This window comes from Passer domesticus, chromosome 4 (assembly GCF_036417665.1).
Source record: "Passer domesticus isolate bPasDom1 chromosome 4, bPasDom1.hap1, whole genome shotgun sequence".
NCBI classification, from domain to species: Eukaryota; Metazoa; Chordata; class Aves; order Passeriformes; family Passeridae; genus Passer; species Passer domesticus.
The window spans coordinates 25,083,537-25,105,153 of record NC_087477.1 but is presented as its reverse complement, the minus strand read 5'-3'; the positions used below and the strand labels follow the sequence as shown (position 1 = coordinate 25,105,153).

Below are 21,617 nucleotides of genomic sequence, written 5' to 3'. Positions count from 1 at the left end.
GAGAGCTCCCTGGTGCCTAGCATCCGCTCCTGGGAAGCATGGGCCTGTCCCTGCTCCCCAACCCACTTGTCAAGCACCGTGGCATAAAGAGAAGGGGGGGTGAGCATATCCCTCTCCTTTCTCTGCCTTCCATGAACAGCTCTATTGATTGCCATCAGGTTATTAGCATGGGAAGGTGGTACCCAGTGTGAATGCAAGTGACAGCAGCAAGCTAAAATAAAGGAAATGGGGAATCAGTTCCCCTTTAGAAGGAGAGTCGAGAAGTCACCTGACCCTGCTTGGACTCACTTTGTATTCTGGAGGGGATGAGCCCTTTCCCCAAGGTTTACTGGGTGCTTTGACAGGCAGGAGACAAACATGAAAAACCTTCTCAGTGTTCAGCAAATGGAGGCTGGGTGTACACAAGAGAGCATTAGATGAGTTTGTCACATCACAAAAAATACCCACAACAAATTAACATGCAAAAAGATAAATCAAAACCAAGAACAAAGCAGAGAGGTTTACACTCTCCATTTACTTGTATCTAAACAAACATGTAATTCACTTTTGTTTAACTTCAAGGTATTTTGCAAGGAAAGAAATAATTCCGCAGGGGGAATACTGGGCCAAATTCTCTGCTATTGTGCAAGCATGCTTTTGATTTCACAGAGGTGGCTCATCTTTTTCTGCTTAGCAATTTGGGCTTCTGCCCCTATCTAGTGGACATTAAAAGCATCATAAGACTCAATCTTTGGTAAACTATATCCAAGTCCAGACCAAAGAGGATGGTCACAATTTTCAGCAGACCTTGGTATAACTTCTAGAAGGGCTTTCGGAATGAGAAGCAAGAGGATGGAGTGACAGGTGTCACTGATGCAATTTCCCCATGAGATTTCTTTTCAAAGGATAATTTTTCCCCTCTGACACTCACTAACAACTCAGACTAATTTTCAATTGCCTGAGTAACCAGTTCTGTGACTCATGCTCAGATCTTATTAAAGCTTATGTGATATAAAGCAGCCAAGATCCTGCAGAAATATCAAGAAAATTATCTGCTTTTGATCTTTACTAGGGGGGAAAAAAACCAGTCACAGGTCCCAGCTTCCCGTCAAAGTTTCCGCTCCTTCGGCAGAGCATAAAGCAGCTCAGCAGGATGGCAATTCCACAGGGTGGGATACCGTGTATGTGCCTGCATGTCTGCATGCCTGCCCTGCATGTGTGTGTGTGTGCCTGAGTGCGTGGGGCCCGTGGGTGGCCTGCTCAACATTTCGGTGGATGTTTCATTCCCACCCCTTTTACTACGACCCTGGTCAAGCCACTTTTATGCCAGTGACAGCTTCATGAAGCACAAAACATGGAGCAATACATGGCATGAAATTGGCAACAAAGCCGAGCAAAAGAAGGAACAATTCTCTGGCAGGATGTGATCACAATATGGCTGATTGGATCTGGAAGCAGATGCCAGCAGCGGGTATTGTCCCAGTGACTGAAAAGACATGACCCCCGAGGTACAGAAGACAACGAGGCCCTCCTTATGAACCACAGGGGGAGGGGAGAAGAGGTGAAACCAATGAATAAATCAGTCGATGGAAACAGGGGAGAAAAGAAAATGCTAAAGAGGACTTTTATGGGGGACAGGGGCAGCTCAGTATGCAAGAGCGTTGCCTCCCCAGCTAGCTGAACACTTGCTCAAACAATGGCTTTTTAACAGATGGGAGCCCCGCTGAAAGAGGCCAAGTTTCGTGCAGTTGAGAATCCCTGTTTGTTTAGTCTGCTGCTGCCCAGGTGTCTGCAGAGAGGCAATCCAGCAGGTTAAGTGTCTCAGGGGTGGTTTAAGACAGGCAAGTCTGCGTATCAGCAAGGACTGGTTTTATTGGCAGGGGACTGCTCTTGTTAGACTTGTTTGTGAAGCCCTCAGGGAGGAGAGGAAAAAAGAGATCTCTTTTCTCCCTTCCTTCTAAAGAAAGATTTTCCCAGTCTGGGCAATCAGGCCCCTGTAATAAACCGTGCCAGAAAGGCAGCTTCATGTCACAGGGCACAAAATGTTGCAGAGGAGCACACAACGTTGCGACAGAGCACATTACATTGCCACTTGCAATGTCACAGCCCTGAGTTCCTACACACACTCCTCCTTTTTCACCTTTCCTACAATGCATTTGATAACCCATTTGTTTACACTACAGTTTTCTGGATGGGCTTCTTCATCTATTTCAGCATTTACTGCAGATCATTGAAATTCGACTCACATGGCTCCTGACCTCAGCGATGTGCAATTCTCCCCTGCAGTAACAGAGATGCAGCCATTCTCCTCTGGTAACGATGACACCCGGCTAACAGGATTGGTGGGGCTGATTTTTCTTCAGTCACATAAGCACACAGACAGTAAATGCCACACACAGGATTGGGAGACCCCAGCGTGTAAGTGTGGGAAGGCTGTGCCGGACCAGCTCAGTGCAGGTGAATGCCTCAGTCACTCCCAAGATACTCAGCAATGCCTGAGATGACAGAATTTTCTTGCATCACCCTGTCCAAAATAACAAACTTACAACAACATGGACCATGCAAGGAGCACAGAGAATGAGGAGAAGGGAAGGAAAACACACAGAGCAGCCTGCCTGAGCTGCAATGGGATCATCACCTTCCCTCCTGTTGGATCACAACACTCATGATAGTGCTGAATCTCAAACAACCGAAGGGAAGGATGAGGGTACACCCACATTTCCATGTTCCCACCTGTGCTATTGACTTGCTAGGTGACTTCAGACAAGGGACTGCCTTCTCTCTGCTCCCATTCCCCTCTTGCCCTCCACATCCTTTCTCTGCTCAAAATGTAGCAGCTGTCAGAGTTGGTAAGAGTACGGGTTCTATATGCCCAACAAGACTTCTGTCCTAGTTCAGCTACTTCTAGTTATTCTTCCTTTCAAGAGTGTGAGACAGTAACATTTCCTATGCTTTTTGACCTCATTATGTGCTGTGGAACTTTTCTGTAATCATGATTCCCAGTGAGAAAAAAAAACCCATTGCTTTAATTTTACCTAAGCAGCCTTCCAGATGATAAACAGGGATCATTACTTTTAGGGGTACTATGGGTCTGTAACTAAATTAGATCCTTTCTGCCCTAAGACCCCCTTACAATCTCTCCTCCATCTCCAGATCTGTTTTGAAAACAGAGAGGTGAAAGTTTGTTTCCTATATATGCACTAGGATGCCGCAAGGCTACTGAGCCCACCCACAAGAGATCTGCAAAAAAGTGCAAAAGCAGTACTCACTATAGTGAAAGATTCCTTTCCCCTTTCAGAAAAATAATGTGTCTGGATTGGGTTAAACAGCACAAAATATTAACCTCCACATGCAATTGCATGTGCAATTGCACCTTTGGTATCTATTCTCTGGCATAAAAAATGTGAGTCTTGAATTATCAACCTAGACACAAAGGTTTTTTTAGTCACTTTCCAGCTTGCAAAGCCTCTGATTTTAATATTTTTGATACAAAGTTAAACGTTTTTCTTCAAAGTGCCTAAGGACAATGCTAATGCTGTTTCTGAATTTGCCTCTTCCCATTTAGTTATCTTGGTGCTATTCATTTCTAAAGGCTTAGAGTAGAGTTTATGCAGCATTAGTATTCATAGGCACATGCTAATTTACTCTTATGTTCGGATAGGCAAGTGGTTTTTTTCAGATGAAACAGAGAGGATTAGATCTAGATCACTTGCTCTGAAGAAAAGTTGTAGCATGCCACAGCTTTCTATTCTTTTCAATGTGGCATCAATTACTAAAACTAGATTTCTTGTTCCTAAGATAGCAATAAAAATATCTGCTGCAGCCTTGTAAAGGGAAAAAAAAAAAAGTGTATTCTGGTATGAGAAAGTCAGAAAGTCTCCAACCCCTCCCTTTGGCTTCCTCCCTTCTCCACAGGGAGGAGGGATTATCAGCGCTGATCCCTAATGCCCCTCTGACCACCGGGACGCCAGGGCCAAGGGCTGTGCTCCGGCTGCCCATTGTCAGCGGGGCGGCTGGGAGCAAGGCAGAGTTTGGGTTTGCCCCAGCCAAGGAGGTTTGGGTTTGTTCGGGGGTCACCTTCGGGAAGGCGTCACGGCCACAGAAGTTTGCTTCAATCCACAAATGTGTTTGAAGGAGGAGCTAGCAACAAAAGCTTTTACTAACTGCTCCAAATCTCCATGTGATTTGAGACGGAAAACACTACTTTTTTGATTATCTTTTCACTTTATAACTCAGCTTTTAAACTTTGTTTTTGTTAAGTATATTAGCATTAGAAAGCAAGCCCCAACTTTCATCAATTTTCCCTATATTTTCTGTTTGGAAACAAGAGAATTACCTCACCAAAACCAATTTACATAGTGAATTTGATTTGGAATATGTAATCCTCCATGAGGCGATAATGCAGTTAGGGGGACATGAGCGGATGCCCCATTCCCCTCTGGAGCAGCCGTGGGGCATCACAAAGCCAGCCCTCCCACAGACCCCAATGCACCCCACAGGCCCTGCCTGTGTCCCCACACAGTCACAAACAGCCCAAAGTCACTCCTGGAACTCTTTTGGTTTACATTTCTTCCTGTTGTCATCCAGCAGCTGAGGCAACACCAAGGGAGCGCTTCAGCAGCAGGAGGGGCAGGCAGCTCAGCAGGGTCTTCTTCAGACCACTCTACAGGAATGGCCAGGGTGGAAGAGGTTTCCTTTCAGGCCCTCTCTTTCCCCCTGTCACAGGTATTTGCTATTCAGGCACGTTGGGTGTTTCTTTCCCCCTTTAGGAAGAAGAAGGAGATGTAATGATGTGAAAAATTCACTGTGGGGTAAAAGCGAGGAGGTCAGCTGAGTACCTGTAGCTACTCAATGGAAATGTGTAAATATAAAGCACTTCTGTGCTTATGAGAGTATATCAATGCCATTTGGTGATGCTGATTACCTGACACTGTATCTCAGGTCCGTATGACTTTCAATGGCTATTTTATATTTTGCCCCGTGTTGCTAATTTTGCATGAGTAGAAGACACACAAGTGCATGGAAGGGATTGTCCAGACAATAATTCTGGACTAAGTCAACCGAAGTACTGTAACGTCTTCACTGAAGCTAAAGGATGACTACCTGGCCAGACCACCAGGACCTGGGTCAATCAGACATTGAGGTTACATCAAGGTGAGTGCATCAAACAGTGAGAGGACACAGTTCTGGACATCAGAAGGCAGTTGTCTGCCCCAACAAACAGATCTGACTTCCCTGACACTGTTTTGGCCCATGCCAGCCAGCACCACCTTAAAAGATGCCCAGGTGCAATTTCACAGGATGCACATCCATACCTGGGATTGCTTGTAAACAATGGGTGTGCTTTGCCCTACCCTGGAAATGAAGAGGATTTATGACCCAAGTTGCAAGTTGTTCCTCACCACTGGCCTCCGTGCCCAGGGACACTCTGGGACATGTTTAATTGTGTCGTTTGTGTAACCCAAAGGTCCTCTTTCCACCGAGACGTGGAAATTATAGCTCTTGTTTGACATCAAAATTTAAGGACATTGCACTGCTTTTTTTATATCAGTTGCAATACAATTTATTACATAACACACACAAAAGTAGGGGCTTTCAAAGTCTGTCATTCCCAAGAGAGGAAATTTTGGGTTTAAAGTTGCACAGGCAAGTTCTGGTACAACTTTTAGCCATCACACTGAGCCCTTCACAAGCATTACTGTGAAGTCCTTGTTTAAAACAGGATTTTTAATGCACTCATTTTATGCCTGGGAATCAGGCACTGGGAGATTCAGGTGGACAATACTCACCCTTTTATTTTCTTATCAATTTGAAATATTTCTGATTGGCTTTTTTAGGTACTAAAATAATCCAGTTTTAGCCTTATAGATATTCAGAGTACAGTTCCCTGTTGACTTCAACTACTGAACTTATTGTAGAGCAATTCTACCAGAGGCATTACAGCCCACCTCAGACCTCAGTTCTCCTTTTCCTTTTCCATTTTCCTCTCTTCCTTCTCTTTTCTCCTTTTAATTTCCCTTTTTCTTCTTTTTCTTGTTTCTGTCTCCTGCTTCCCTTGTCCCTTCTTCACACAAGTCACAGGGTGCTGAAGGCACCAAATGCATAGGATTGCATCAGATGGAAAGAAGAAGTAATGGGAAAGCTTTGCTCACATTTAGTCTTGGACTTAAGCCCAGGAAAGAAAGACACCACAAAAAAATATAATTTTCTGTTAACTCTGAAAAAGATATATTTTTACTCATGTTTCCCTTAGAAATGTACAGTCTCCGTAGCTTGAAACTGCATGACATATTCAGGCTTCTAACATAGAAAAACTGCTTTAGGGCAGGCAGGTGCAGAGAAAAAGCTGGACCTGTGAGCAGTCACTACTCTTTCCAGGATTTCTCTCCAACAGCTAGGATTTGGCTCTAGAAAATGAAGCCCACTTTTGGGAACAGAAATTGCTGCTCTTGTTTGGGTAAAAGAGATGCTGACTGCTGTAAAATAGAGCTTACATAAAGTTCAAATATGTAAGGGAAAGGAAAAAAAAAAAAGTGCCCTGTCATGAAACTGGAACTGAAGTACTTCCCACGTTTTGCTGTGAGTTACGTGAAATATTCCAGCAGTGGCTGGACTGCACAAATGCCTCAGGTTTTCTGTGGAAGCACAAAACAGAGCATCTCAGTCTTTCATGCAGCACAGAGAAGCTTGAAATCATCACCCCCAGGCAGAGGAACAGCTTTCTAACCAAGAGGCATTTTCTCCACTTCCCAATCTGTGATTTCTGAAAGGCTTGCCATTTCTAAATCAGCTTTTCTGTCTGTTTGTGCAGCTCTGGGAGCTGCACATCTGAGCAGGGACCCCCTGTTGGTGTCACTTCACACATGAGTTGTATGAATATTTCTGTTCATGAACCTGTCCACAAATGACTGGGAACTTAAGCCCCTCAGAAATTGGTGTGGCACATCCCATGGACAGAAATCCTCCCAGCTGACCTCCTCTGGGCTGGGAAAACTCCCAGCTAGTCCCCATAGGCACCTAGAGCCCAGCTGACTGATGTTGAAGCACAGAATGGACCAAACACTCTGTCCCCTTTGTAACTGCCTTAATTGGACCTGAGTCCTTGATGGACTGAGGCTTCCAGCTGTGCTTGTTTAGCAAGAAAAGCTCTCTTAATTTCTTATTGTGGCACACAAGATTTAGTGGAGATCCTTTAATTTAAATGTCAGAATGTGAGCAGTAATTTATTTCCATAAAACAAAAAGCAATAAAGTCAAATATATTAAGCTCTGGCTGTGAGAGCTCAGATTACACAATTTATAATTGTAAAAAACACAAACAGAAAAAAATACCCACCAGAGGATGAGTTATTATCACTCACTGAAGTGTTTGATTCAGGGCTGGTGAAAGCAGTTGCAAGAAAACAATGAAGAAAAAAAAAAAGAGAAGTCAAAGAATTTGGGACACTGAAAGACCCTCAGTGACAATCAGACACGGGGAACAGGACCAGCTGATGTGTCCCTACACCTGCTGGCCTTCACAAATGCTTCTCTGCTGCTCCTCCAACCACTCAGAGGCTTACTCTGACCTTCCACTTTCATAGTGGTTACACTCTGCCAATACTCATTTTTGCATTACACTCCTAAAATAACACTCCTTGACAAATGGTAAGGAGCACAAAGGAATAAGATGTTGTATTTTTTCCAGCTGGGACTACATTTTTTCAGCAGCCAGCATCTGGGATAACCAAAAGCTGGTCTTCAGTAAGACCTTATCTGACACCAGTGGTAACATCACAAATACAACTGTGTCACAGGAATTCAGATGATGATTACCCGAGTCAAACCAGAATGTCTCAATCAACTTAAACTCTGAAAACACATCTCTGAAAGGAGCAGAAGTACTTCAGCTGGTACCTGCACCAGAACTTCTCTGAGAATTTGAGCTCTGACCTTCATTCTGTCAAACTAAGATATTCATATAGTGACCATCAAGTAATGAGGAATATCTAAGTCTATTTGCAGGAAGTATATAAACAAAGGGCATAGGAAAAATGAACAATGCACAAAACACCCTTCTTATTGGTATCTGGGTGACAGAGGAGAGACAGAACTAAGGCTGCTCTATACTACAGCTCCAACTCTTACAAAACCCCCTGAAGCAGAGCTGCAGAAACGGAAGTCTGGTGGCTGCAGACCTTCCAAGCATTCCCCACTTACACTCCTGACCCTCAGGATACATGCAGTGGAGAGTCTAAGGATGTATTTCTGCAGCTTTTCTGGGGAGCAAGAGTCACCTGAAAAGTGGCTCGGGGTACACTCAATCCCCTGTTCCACATGGTTGATAAAGATATTAAACAGAACTGGCTCCAAATCTGAGCCCTAGGGAGTAGTGGCAGCCAACTCCAGTAACTCCATTTACTGCCTCTCTCAGGGCTCTGCCATCCAAACAGTTTTTAACTCGGCAAAAAATATACCTGTCCAAGCCATGGACCAGGAGCATGGTTGCAGGAAGGGTGTCCTTAGCAAAAAGCATCTGCTGTGCTTTCTTGAAATGAGAAGGGGAACAGTGGCAGCCAATCTGACAGAGCTGCAGCCCATGTGAGGGTGTATCAGGCCCAGGAGGACAGGGCACTAAATTTTGAGATCTACAAGCTTTCCTCGCTGTTTTACTTGTGATAGGTTTCAAGAGTTGCACTTCCAGTGCCACTTAATGCCATCACAGAAGCCTCAGGAGGTCCTGATTAACAGGATTCATGCTGGGCCGGGGCTAAGGCGCTCCCCTCCTTTTTGCTAGCCCCTAATGTATTCATTGCCTTATTTTCATACATGCTGATTGAATAGCGATTTATTCCTCTGGTGCTAGGCCAGTCCCTCCATACTAAATGTGAAATCTTTATTCTAACCAATGTCTAAATCATTGTTTTCTGGCGGCACAGATCATGTGGCACAGATTATTAATAGCTCTGGTCTCTACACCACTTGACACGGCGCTCCAGCTGTCATTCTGCTCCCTGGCTCGTATGATTCTTGCACTGGTAAAGTGCCAGGCCCGGGCCGAGCCCATCAGTCACTGTCACCCAGCACCCAGTGATGAATAGCCCCGCGAGCACCGTGGCGAGGCCCCGGCTCCCGTTCACACGCGCCTGACTTTTCCCAACTCCGGCACGCCAGCTGAGGCCGGGCCCTGCCGAGGAGGGCTGCGGTGACCTGGAGAGACCACCCCCCTGCACCCTGGATTAGTTAAAAATGAAACAAATCCTAATGCCATCATGTCACTAATTATGCATTTAATTCAGTTATAAGGAGCTAATGGCTCCCTCAGTGACAGCTTTTACTGCTAAAAGGCAATTCATTCCTAAAACTGAGAAATCTAATTACACAAAATGCTTCGTCCTAATCCTTTCAAAGAATAATCTTATTTGTAGACATTAACATCCCAGATGCTGCTGCTGTTTGTCCATTATGACAGTGTTTGTCCTGAATAATGTATAAATAGCTCTTTCTGGACAGTTGCATGTCACTAAATCAATACAATTTGCTGCCTTCTGTTACATTAAGTCAGCCTGGGCAAGCTGGAGAAAATTAACCTTTTGTTTCCCACTCAAAAGGGCCTTTGAAATTAGAAACAAGAAATGGTTGGAGGGCCTATGGGAATCATGAGGTCTATTTTTTTTAACCCACAAAGTATTCAGCAGATCTGCAGGGCTGGTGATGGGTACATCTTCAGAAAAACTGGCAAAACATTTCCAGGTAGTGGGAAAAACACAAAAGGGAAAATTGTGTACTGCTTTCTCGCCTCTTCCTTAAACATTTCAAGTTTCTTCTAAGGAAGCAGCTTAATTGTAGCAAATTCTACAGTTTCTGTAGGATTCTGTAGCGTTTTGTTCTCAAGGGAATGATACTACTGCTAAGATGTTCCTTAGCAATTGTTAGCTCCCACAGCCAGAGATAGGAAATATCCCTGTGGAGTCACTCTCCACACAAAAGCCCTTTGAGAAAACATGAGAGAATACAAAATTTTTCTCTCATGCAATATATAACCGAGAAGATGAGCTGAGAGCGTGTGGACTTAGCAGAGACACTGCCAAGTGTAAAGCTGGATTTCAGTGTATTTGCCTATTTATCTTATGTGTTAAGAATTCGCTGCCAACACCATTTCTTATGCTAAAGTAATCAGCAATTTCCATGTGATGTCCTGGTGCTATCCCAAGGAAACTCATAGGATTCCCCAAATATCACCACTATTTGTGAAAGCCTCAGATATACTTGGTTTTAACCATAAACTCAAGTCTTGATGAAACCACTCTGGCTTTGCCAGGGACCAAGAGTGAAGCTGAGCAGTGCTCAGAACCCAGAACAAATCAGGGCTCTGAGTGGAAAGGGGAACACAGCTCCTACCAAACCCATACCTCAACTCAAACTACATACTCCGTGTTGTACTGTAAAGTCATCAGAAAGCCAGCTTACTGGAAAAAATCCAGTGATGAGGAATTATGCCCAAGCTCCTGAGAGAAGCGACAGCTTCAGCTCTTATTCTGGCCCCAGCCCCCAAGCATCCATTCTGTGAATTTACCAGCAATGTCCCTAATTGCTAGTTTCTTGAAACAGCACAGAGTGAGCTCAGCAAGCAGAAGGATTAGTGGGAAATGAAGGAATAGTCTCCCATTCAAAAAAAAAAAAAAAAAGCAAAGTTTAAATTAGAAAATGCCACATTTCCACATTAGTGATTTGTGTTCTGACTCAGTAGGAGAAGCTTCCGTGGCCAATCTTCAGGACATTCTAGGGGGTGAAAAAGGGAGAGCAGACCACAGCTTCACTAGCACAGAGGCACATACCTCCCCCTTCAATGCACAGGAATAAATGCAGGAACACCCTTCTTCTAAGCACACAGTTCTAATAGATACTAAGAGCCAAAGTCAAAAGCTTGTTCTTGGAACCAAAAATCAAATAACAGTCTGTTTGCCCAGAGAAATAACAGTACAATAAAGCATTTGCATGACCATCCCGTGAAAGTCTACATGAGGGAGCTCCCTGAGGCTGCACATGCACTGCATAACATTAGGAAGAGTCCCTCACATAGTGACAGGACTGTTGTGACTGCTTCCCGTAGAGAGACCACATCTGGCAGAATTACCAATTTTGCTGCCATTTCAAACCCATTCACTCCCTGTCTACTCATTTTTCAGGTGATTATTTTATTTTCCATGTCTGCCTGAGTTGTTTCATTTTACTCTTCAAGAAAGTCTCATGGCAGCTTTCTCCTGTGAGTGGTGCAGTCCAGCTCTCCAGGACTTTTTGCCATTTATGGCTTCCTGGATTAAGTAATAGCAGCTTCTTTGTTAAACAGAGCTTCTCCTTGCTTCCTCATCCTAACAGAAGAGCAGATCCAGAGAGCTACCAGCAAAGCTCCCTTTCCCACCCTGCACTGCTGGATTGCCTTTGTTTTCCACAGAGGTGGTCAGATTTAGGGGATGTGGTTTTTTTTGGGGTTGCCTCATGAAGGCAGTGAATAACCTGTGACACCACAGCTTTCTTCTGGAAACACATGCTGGTGAGGCATGCACAAAACAGACCTCAAGGGAAGCCCTGATGCCTTGTTCCAGTGGCATCAGCCTCTCACCCTGCTGCTTGTCCTGGCTCTGGCACCAAAATGAAGCAAGAGCTGGGGATTGTGTGTGGCAAAGATTTTAAACTGATTGCATCACTACAGAAAGCATGAAATCACTTCTTTGGACTCCCTGCTGTTAGTATTCTGTGACCAGCAGGACACAGATATGTAGTTATGTCAGGTCAGCATTTTCCACGTATACCAAATGTATTTAAAATATTAATTGTATCCATTTGAATATTTTTAGGGGGATTAATTGTTCAAATCTAAAAAGTTTATGCCATTCTAATGGGCTACTAATGGAAGAAGCTTTAAAAAAATCTCTGCTTGATTCTGAGACCAGACTGTGACCTAACCACCAGGTATAATATGCACCAATATCTATCTTGCACTGTGAAATTTAGATTGCAAATCCATTATGATAGAGTCTGTGTCTTTATGTATTGTGCATTGCTGAGCAAGCTCACAGAGCTCAATAAATAATAAATTGTAGGAAGCTGACCTGGAATATTAAACATGACCTGAAAGATTCTTTACCCAGGAATTTGGGTTCATTTTCCCTAGAAGCTTTGTCTTGGTGACCATTGTGCAGCTGTGACAAAAACAGGCAAGTTAGCCCTGTCTGCTGGCTGGGCTGGGTGTGATTTGAGCCCCAGCTGTTTATTTTGCTGACAGAAGCAGGTGGACAGCCTGTCCCAGTGTCAGCTCAGAGTGTCCACCACTGCCCACCTCACACACAGAGTCTTCAGCTCTCCTTCCAGAGCTCAGTGCCTTATGGGTGAGCTCACCTGAAGCAGGAAATGTGGCTTCCCACAGGATAGTTTTCAGATCCCTGGGCCAAACCAATCCGAAATGTCCTGGCAAGCAAATAAAATTAGTGAAGCTGATTTGTAGCATATGAGCAGGATCTCTGATACTTTAATCAGCTACAGAGTCAAAGAGAACACAATTCTTTTCAGGTGAGGACCAAGTACTTAAACTTTTCCTCAGGCAGAAACTATTTCCCTCTGATCATCTCAGAAATGATTCCTATATTGGTTAAAAAAAAGACAAAGACCAAACATAAAGGTTAAAAAGAATTTAAAAAGTTCTACCTACTGATCACAGTAGTTTGAATGGGTGCTTGGAACCTCATTTAGTTATCAGGATAATGTGAGGTTACTAATTTGTTGTGCCAGCAAGGAGGCCACTGAGAGAGGGATCTCTTAAACTCTCATGATAAATAATATTTCCCTTCTGCTTAGTCAGTAACTAATGCTTAGTGCTGGGTTTAGTTTTGATTCAATCAAACAAATTGGACCTCACCTCTGGTTTTCTGTAAGAAAAGAACACAGAAAGTGGAAGAACAAAGAACCAGGAGGCAAGGAAAGAACATACTGATACATTTTCATTCCCAAAGGAATCATGGGTCTTCAGAAAGGCCTTTTCATCACTGCATGCATTGCCATCATTTTTTGGCTGTGGAAATAATTGCTGAAGATACTAAAACATTCTACCCACAAAAGAGGTGAGTACTGGGGATCAGAGCACAACAAGATGGGCTTGAGCTGCTTCTGGGGGAGATGAGAAGTTAATCCAACTTTTCTCACAAACTCTTTGGATAGCAGATGATTTTCCAGAATAGTTTAGATCGGAAAAGACCTTCCAGATCATTAAGTTGAATCATTGACCCAGCACTGCCATGTTCACCACTAAATTAGATCCCCAAGTGCAACATCCACCTACTTTTTGAACAATTCCAGGAATGGTGATTCCATTGCTTCTCTGGACAGCCTGTTCCAATGATTGACCACCCTTTGAGTGTAGAAATTTTCCTCACAAGCAATCCAGTGTGCTATTCTGTGGACTATATTTTACAGTTATGTGGCTTAACCTTGGTGGGGAGCTGCTTCCTATTTCTGAAAGTAAAGCCTGCCATGTTAAATCCAAGGGTTAAAAGACAAGTAGAATCAGAGGTCTGGAGCAGAAAAGCAGGCATGGAAAAGTGGTACATTGAGAAATGATAATGTTTTCTGATTAAAGAGTGTATTTTTCAACTGAACTAATGGTCAAGATAAGGGAACCCTCTTTCATTATGGGAGTCTTCAATCTTTCAGGTGCACTTTGAAAGTCTATGGAGCCAAGGCAAGGAACTGAGCTCATCCTATCAAAAGGAAACACAGAGACTTCTGTCCTTCTAGGGGTGCACGTGTGCCCAGAAGCAAGAAGGAAAGAAAGAGAATAGTTTCAGATATTTCCTTCAAAGTCACTGGTCTTTTGTTCCCAAAATGAGAGAGGATTTATTGAGTGATGTCTGAGGGTATATCTGGTGTTATCATTATGCATCTGAAATAAGAAATTCGTATTATAAAACATTTCCTGTTACACTCAAAAGAAGTCCTATTTCCATGCTACAGAATAGCACCCAATGGGAAACCTATAGCAACGTTATTTAAGAGGGAAGTGAATAATATCTTTATTTACCCCCAAATACTTCTAGAGAAATTGGCTGAGTACAGTCTACAATATGTGACATCCTTTCCAGGTGTATTTTCTAGGATTCTGCACTGCTTATATTGTTTTAATAATCAGTAAATAAGAATTTCTTAACAAGAACAAGAGAAAAAGATTTTCTTACCAAGAAAAAAATCACAAGCTCAATATCCCTTGCAAGGTTGGAATAAACAGCAACAGTTTCAGAGTTATTGAAAAACTGTAGATTCGTGTAAGAAGTACTGTTAAGATGTAAAATGTTAAATATCACATCATTGCTTACCAAACAATCTCAGCAGCAACATTTTCATTCACACTGAAAAAGGTGTTGAAAGGCTTTGTCCCTCAGGATTGCCATTTCAGGTACACTGCTTGCACTGCATGCCCAAAACACCAGAGTTACCTTAGAGGCCTTTTGAACAGCATCTGGAGGTGGCAAAGGAGAAGGAAAAGTAGTGCCCAGCAGCCCACCATCAGCTGTGCTTCCCTGGTACATTGGGAGGTTTGTGTCTGCCTGAGCAGGCTGGTGTGGTCAGGCAGAAAACACAGCTGAGCAGCAGAGCCTGGGCACCCCTCCATCAATGTCAATAAGCAAAATGGACGGCCCTTACATCATTTCATTTACTATTTCAGTGATTACATAGATCATTGCCTTCCCATTGTTTCAGTGATAGATTTAATTAACTTCCAATTAATCACAGAGGGTGATATTTAATGCTCAGCCCTGCACTGAGCACAGTGTCACAGACCAAAGAATATATTTTGAAGGCTTCAGTAATCAAGAGGTCATGGAAGATAGATGTTCCTTACCAAAAGAGAGAGAGAGAAGATAAATTTGTGTGTCCACTCTGCTCTGTCTGTTTTAGAATAATTGTTTCACATCCAAATTATAACTTTCCTAAAGGTCTATCAATACACAAAGCTAGATGAAAGGGAGGAAGGGGAGTAGGTTATTGGGTTATGTTATAGAGACTTCATAGGGCTATAATAGCCATTGGCAGGCAAATGTTTGCAGCTGCAGTGTCTAAGGTCCCAACAAATGGGCAGAAATAAATTCCCATATATATGGGAATATATATTCCCAATAAATACTTCCATTTAGGTAGACTGACTTAAAAATACCAAACCCAAATAAATGACAAAAGGGGAGTTTCATTACACTAAGGCTGATTACAGGTACTGCAAACCCTACAACTCATTTGTAGCTTTTCTGGAAGCAGGGTGTCAACATCAGGGCATCTACTTGTGGTCTTTTAGAAGGGGTTGAAAGGATTTCCATTAGGAAAATATTTTGCATTATTTTAAGCAGAAACATTTTCCTAATACATCTAGTGAAAATATTTGAGGTTCCTGCATCACTTAACAAAATACTACATGGCATGAGTGACATATATTTTGGACATGAAAAGCAATTTTATTTATTTTTACTCTTTTGACAATCATGTCAGGCTTTTGCCTGAGACAGTGCCCAAAGGTACTATGGTAATACAGTGATGAAGTGTCCAAGGCTGAGAACCTTCCAAGTTGATTCTCTGACCTGAGCTACATCTGAGCAATTCCAAAATTCCCAGCTGTGCAAGCTGGGGGACATACTCAGCAATGCCAGGACTCTGCCCTGAGAGCCAGCAACCTCTTCAGCTCACCAGTTCACAAATTCCCACACAGCCAACATGCCCCAAAACCCCACTGCAAGCGCAATATTAGTGCCTTAAAAGACTAGTGATCTGGCCTGAAAGAATGGATAAAGGCAATGAAATAGGGATAAGGAGAACCCAGAGAAGCTGGAAGGACCAGTAAGGAAGAAGAAATAATTATGAAAGAACAGAGCACCAGGCTCTGGTCTAAAGGGGCCAGCAAATCTGTGACAAAAACCACAAGACATTTCAGCAAGCCCCTGAACAAGACAGCTTAGTACCTCCCCCTTGCCAGAGCTGGTCAGGTAGAGTGGCACACTTGCAGAAATGCAAATGTTGGTGCATGTAGCGAACTTGCCCTGAGCACCCGTTTGGGATGATCTGGCCCATTCTGGACCATGAGTTGCTCACTCATGCTTTCTTCTGGCCTGAGCAGGGCCCCATGCCATCACCTTCCTCACTATCACCAGTGACACGCTGCCCACTGCCTGCCTCAGCTCCAGACCTGCCTTTTAGAAATAGTTATGAGAGAGGGGGGATCAGTAACAAGCAAATATATCCCATAAGGATTTCTCCCATGCTGGCAGTCCTGGCTAACCTGACACTGGGACAGTAAATTCAGCTGTGTGCATGTGTGTGCATGTGTGAGTGGGACAGAGAGATGGCAGGAAACCTTCTAACAAATGCAGAGTGTAATTCTTCCCTTTCCTTTTCCTTCCTATGGCTAATCTCTGAGTGCAAAGTAATTATCTTTCTCATGACTTTAAATCTCTCTCTCTGGTATATTCTTGCCTGCCCAACATGACTTTACAACTCCTTCATCTGGCACACAGCTGGTGTGCCTCACGGTGGATTCCTCTGAAGAGTGATTTAAAGTTGCTTTCCATCAGTGTAAAACTAATGAGCAAGAAACATCTTGACACATGGTAACTGTAAGCAACACACTTGGTCAGCTGCGTACAAGACACCCTCATTTAAGGCTTTCCAACTGTTCTCTCACAAGCACTCACAAGGCTCAAAGCCCAGCGTGCTTATTTATTAGTGTCTTCCCTTGCCCAGGTGTGTCTTTTCAGATGGACACTCACCACACTTCTAATGCAGCTTTCCATCTGGAGTTACTGCTTATTTCTTACTCTGTTCCTAGAGATACACAGGAACCTATTGGCTTTTTAAATCACAGGACATGTTCGCTGTTTTCAGGGGTTTTCTTTCAGATTGAACCTGAAGCTTTTTCTGTAGCACTCATCACCTTGCTCTAGAAGCATGAACAGTCAGCCTGCGGCTTCCCTGTTGTGAACCCAGATTTACCTCAGCTGAACTGAAAGTACTGTGAAATTATTTCAGATTTACCAAGCATATGTAAGAAGAGTTTTAACCCCATATAATTTATCTTTATTTTCTCTCTGTGAAACAGAAAAGCCTGAGCAGACATGGAACCTTGGGGCAGCATTTTCTTACACAAATAACTAAAGCAAGACTCCAAGCAGGATCAAGGCTCTAAGGAAAAGCACCCCCACTTACTCTGATTTAATCTAAATAGCTGTTGGTTGTCAGGAGTTTAAAGAATTCAGCTCAGTGGAAAACCAGCTTCTTTATTTAGTACCTGAATGTGGTTTTGTGGTGGTTTAGGAAACAAATTAAACTGTGCTGATACATCCTCACTTGTGGAACTAACTCTCTGATGCTTGAATGTTTACAACTCTGTGCTTCAGGAGACAAATTGTTCACATCCAGAACTTTAAAAATGTTGAGTGTAGTGCACTCTTGACACAAAATCATCTGAAGGATGCAGGGAGAAAATATCTTTTCCTCATATGCATGTAAAACCACTAAGTAAATAACAGGGGAAGTTATAAGAGTAGCTTGGGACATGGCACTGTCTTGTTTAAATGCATGTAATGCAAGGTTTGTAGGAATACAAACAGATGTACTTGTGGGAAAGAAATACAACAGAAAAAAAGCCTTTGCTCACAAAATGTTTGAGGGTAGGCTGAAGAAGGACTTTTGTGCCTGAAAATTTTTCTGCCTTTTTTTTAAAGCATAGCAGTCTTACTGGGAAAAGGCTTACAAGCTGGAACATTTTACACTCCAAACTACTACACAACTCAAGCATTATCGTTAAAGTACCAGAATTTATTAGCCCTTACTTTACTGTGCCTTTCCTACCATTCTTTCCAATTCCTCTTGAACTTCAATTAGAAATAAATGTTTTAATTGCTGCATTATGTGCATTAATGACCCTTTCCAAAGATATCTAGTTGTTTAAAAAATCCAACAAAGCTACCAGCTCTGCAGACACCCAAAGTAGTGCTCTCTGCAGTGAGGTTGTGATGGAAACCTCCTCAAGGTTCCATAAAGTGCATCAAAGGCTGTAAATGGTAAAACTAAAAAAAAGTGCCAACACAGAGAATAGAGTACCCAGAAAAGAGGCTCAAGCCTCTGAGCATTTCTCTGCGCCTCCAGCCAAGAAGGCAGAACACATTACAGACACCAGTGGTCTGAAGCATCTTCCTGCTAAGAACGGGATATTTTTACTCCTCCCAAAATTAAAGTGTATCAAGACTGGATAACTCAACACTGAAAAGAGATGGACTTCTGATTAGGAAGTTTGAGTGGCCTTTTCCTAACTTTTGTGGATGAGAGTAATTTCCTATCTGCTTTGTTAACATACAAATTCGACAGCTTGGCTCATTTCCTGCTTTCTTCCTGCTCTCTGAAGGCTATTTCCAATTCCCAAACACAACTCCCTGCCTCTCAGATCTGTACAAACCTTCAGCAAATGGGGTTTCTGTGCTCTCCTAAGACCATGGGAAAAATGTTCTCTCCACCCCTTGTTTAAGTCACAGAGCTGGCTGCAAAGAGCAGTGAATTGTAATTATATTTAAACTTCTCCTACCCTGCGACATCTCAGCCTGCACGCCAACCCCAGCTCTCACCACAAAATTGCCAAAGAAAAACAAAGTTCAGTTCCTCTTCTAAGCTAACATTTCTGACCCATTACAGGAGCACAGTGTGAGCACTTCTCCAAGAGACTCCATCAGCACCAAGCAAACATTAGACATGGAGACAGAGCACACATACAGGAGTGTCCCCTTGTCAGTGCACTACTGGCAATGGGAGGAAGGTTTAGCAATGAGCCTGGAATGGAGGAATATCCTTCACTTTGTCTTTTCCATAGCAGAAAATGTATCCATAGGACACCCACCCACCCAGGCTGGAAAGTCAAGTGTGCCAGGGGCTCTGACATCTGTCACTGTGTCAAGGAGTCACCACCTAATCAAACACAAAGGGAGAAAAAGAAATACAGGAAAGTGGTGCAGCATGATGAAGGCACCTCCTCACTTGGCAAGCCTGTGGTCAAACTGAATGTAAACCCTAGTATTTCCAATGTCCTGGCCACAACGCCTCCAAAACACTACGTGTAAGATGGTAAAAGGCTTTTTTGTGAGAACACAAAAGCGGTTCTGTTAGGTACTTTCTAACAAAGCTAAGCCACTGTTATAAAAGACTGGACAACACAGAGAAGTTACCCATATTTTGTACAATTTTACCACCTAGCTTTGTGAACAGCAGTGTTTCCAGGTACAGCAGTATTCAGTGTAGGCTGAATGTCCACTGTGCTTGGCAGAACACCCAGGCACTTCTCTTCCAAACAGTGAATGCTGGGCATCATGGATAGGAAGATCCAGATGTGTAGAAACGTTGAGACATCTCCACACCTATCTAAACAGAGGCACAAAGAAATTGCTGACTTGTCCAAAGGCATGAAACAGCCTGTGGCCAGAGCCTTTCCCGAGTCCCATCCTTTTGATTCAGCCCCCTCCTGCTCCTCGTTCCCTTCTGCAGAGAGGAACAAGGAGCAGCCACAGAGCCAAAACACAGGACATAATTTTGGACTCATTTTAAAGAGGCAGTACTGGATTTTGGATATGCCTCAGCCTCAAATGAAGGCAGACAGGGAGCTACTGCCTTGAATATAGATCAAGAGCACTATGGGAGGAGATGCCTTTTACAGAGAGCTACCCAGCCCTGTGCTAAGCCTAAGTTAGATGGTGGATTATTTTGTGAAACTGGTTAGGATGCTTCTATGATTACCTTTTTTTTTTTTTTTTTTTTTTTTTTTTTTTTTTTTTTCTGGCCCAGAGACCTGCATACTGTGTAGGGGATAAATTCAGGTCACACTCTCTAAAGGCAGATTGATACCTCAGTCAGAAGTGGGGAATATCTGTGCTTGACACACACCTTATCTGTGATGGAATTTGTCAACAGAGCTGGCATACTCTCAGTGTCCAAGAGTGGCAGTGATGGCCCAGAGGGCTGAGAGGCAGACATCCACCCTTGCTCTAACTACAGCCAAACCCTCATTACAAATGCTTTTGAAAAGGTCTGGGACAGGTGTAGAGCCCAGAATTACCTGGGCATGGATACCAACAGGGATAGCAAAATGATGTCACAGCACTGTGTCCCACAATGTCAGAAACAACCTGGACAAAGAAAATGTCTCTTTCTTCATCCAGCCTGTAGAAGATGATGTTTACAAACATTTCCTGTCTGACTTCAGTCCCTGGTGATAGTGGTGAATCATGCAGGTGACCATATCCAAAAAGTTACAAAAATCACGGGCAAAATACTATTTACAGTTCAGAGGTGTTGTGTAGAGGTTGCTGAAAATCTAGCCTCATATTTTATTTGTATATTTCAGGGATTTCATAAGGGGTGTGTCTATCTGAATGGAGTAGAAGTTCAGAAAGAAAGTCAGGATGAAAGCTATGAGGTTTTAATCCTTTGGGAAAGGAGCGAATATGTTACACATCCATTACTGGAAAAAACATTTTGGAAATGGATTCTTGAGATGTCTAATTTCCTTGGAATAGATGACAACTGATTCTCAGCTCAAGAGAAATGTCCTTGCAGACTCTGCCTTTGGGGGTCCCAGCTGGACTGTGCTATGACACCCACTGCTGCTCCAGGGATTTGGTCATCGTCAGAGAGATCTGCTGCCCCTGTGGGGGACACAGCTAAACCCACAGTTTGGACATGCCCATAAGAGTGCTGGTCACCAGTGTTAAACACTTCTTTCTCTCAGATGGTCGATGTCTCAACTTCAGGCCCCACCTTCTGGTACGTCATGTTGCTGTTTCACCCCCTGAAGTGTCTCTTCCCAGTTTAGTGTCCAGCTCTCCCTTACTCAGATTTCAGATCACAAAATTACAAACACGTGGATAACTGGAAAGAGACCTCGGGGATTCTTTGCTCTTCCTTTTAGTTCCCTCAAACTAAATGCTCATTTCCACAGAGTCAAGGGCATTTTTACAGAGGTTTACACTACCAAAATGGAAGCCTCCAGTATCCCCATCACCTTAGTGCAGGTTCCTTGTAGTCTTCATAATGTGCAGTTGTGCTGGGCTGCACCTTGTAACTCTACTGAATGAAGACCTTTTACAGCACTGCGTTTATTGTAACAAAAAAAAGAGCACAATTTATTCCTCTAGAAATATGTGGCAACCCCCCTAGCAAATAACAAACAAGTTAAGAGGGCATCTGTCGACACTGGGCCTTGATGGATTTCAGTCTTGCAACCTCTGCATCTCTGCCTCTGACTGCATCAGCTTATTTGGCCTAATTAACCTGAGTTTTCCTTGCTCAACAGAAATCATCTCCATGAAAAAGTCGTAGCTTGCAGATTCTGAGAAAGGTTTTTCTGTTTTGAAATATGAATGAGAACATGCTCCAGGCCATCTGGCACGGGCCTTCGTAAATTCCAAAATGGATTTATTACAAATTAAAAAGGAATTTTGGAAGTGTATTTTTTTAGAGCTTGTTCTGGTGTTTACAGATAGCTTGAGACTGCACAACTGTGGTGGTATGCAGTCCATGTTTGAGCAAAGGTGTGTCCCCCTACCCCAGTCTTTCTCCACATCAAGTGATAACCTCAAGGGCTGG

General features: G+C 43.2%; 1 protein-coding gene and 1 long non-coding RNA gene across 3 annotated transcripts in view; both read right to left on the bottom strand.

The window, feature by feature from the left end:
• The window catches only part of CDS1 (CDP-diacylglycerol synthase 1), a 288,408-nt gene that overhangs the window by 106,414 nt on the left and 160,377 nt on the right, over positions 1–21,617 (bottom strand). The window lies entirely within an intron of this gene.
• On the bottom strand, positions 19,201–20,213 carry LOC135299947 (uncharacterized). The gene is made up of 2 exons (XR_010361790.1): positions 19,917–20,213; positions 19,201–19,397 (listed from the first exon to the last, which is right to left on the bottom strand). It is a non-coding gene; the product is annotated as an uncharacterized LOC135299947 (long non-coding RNA).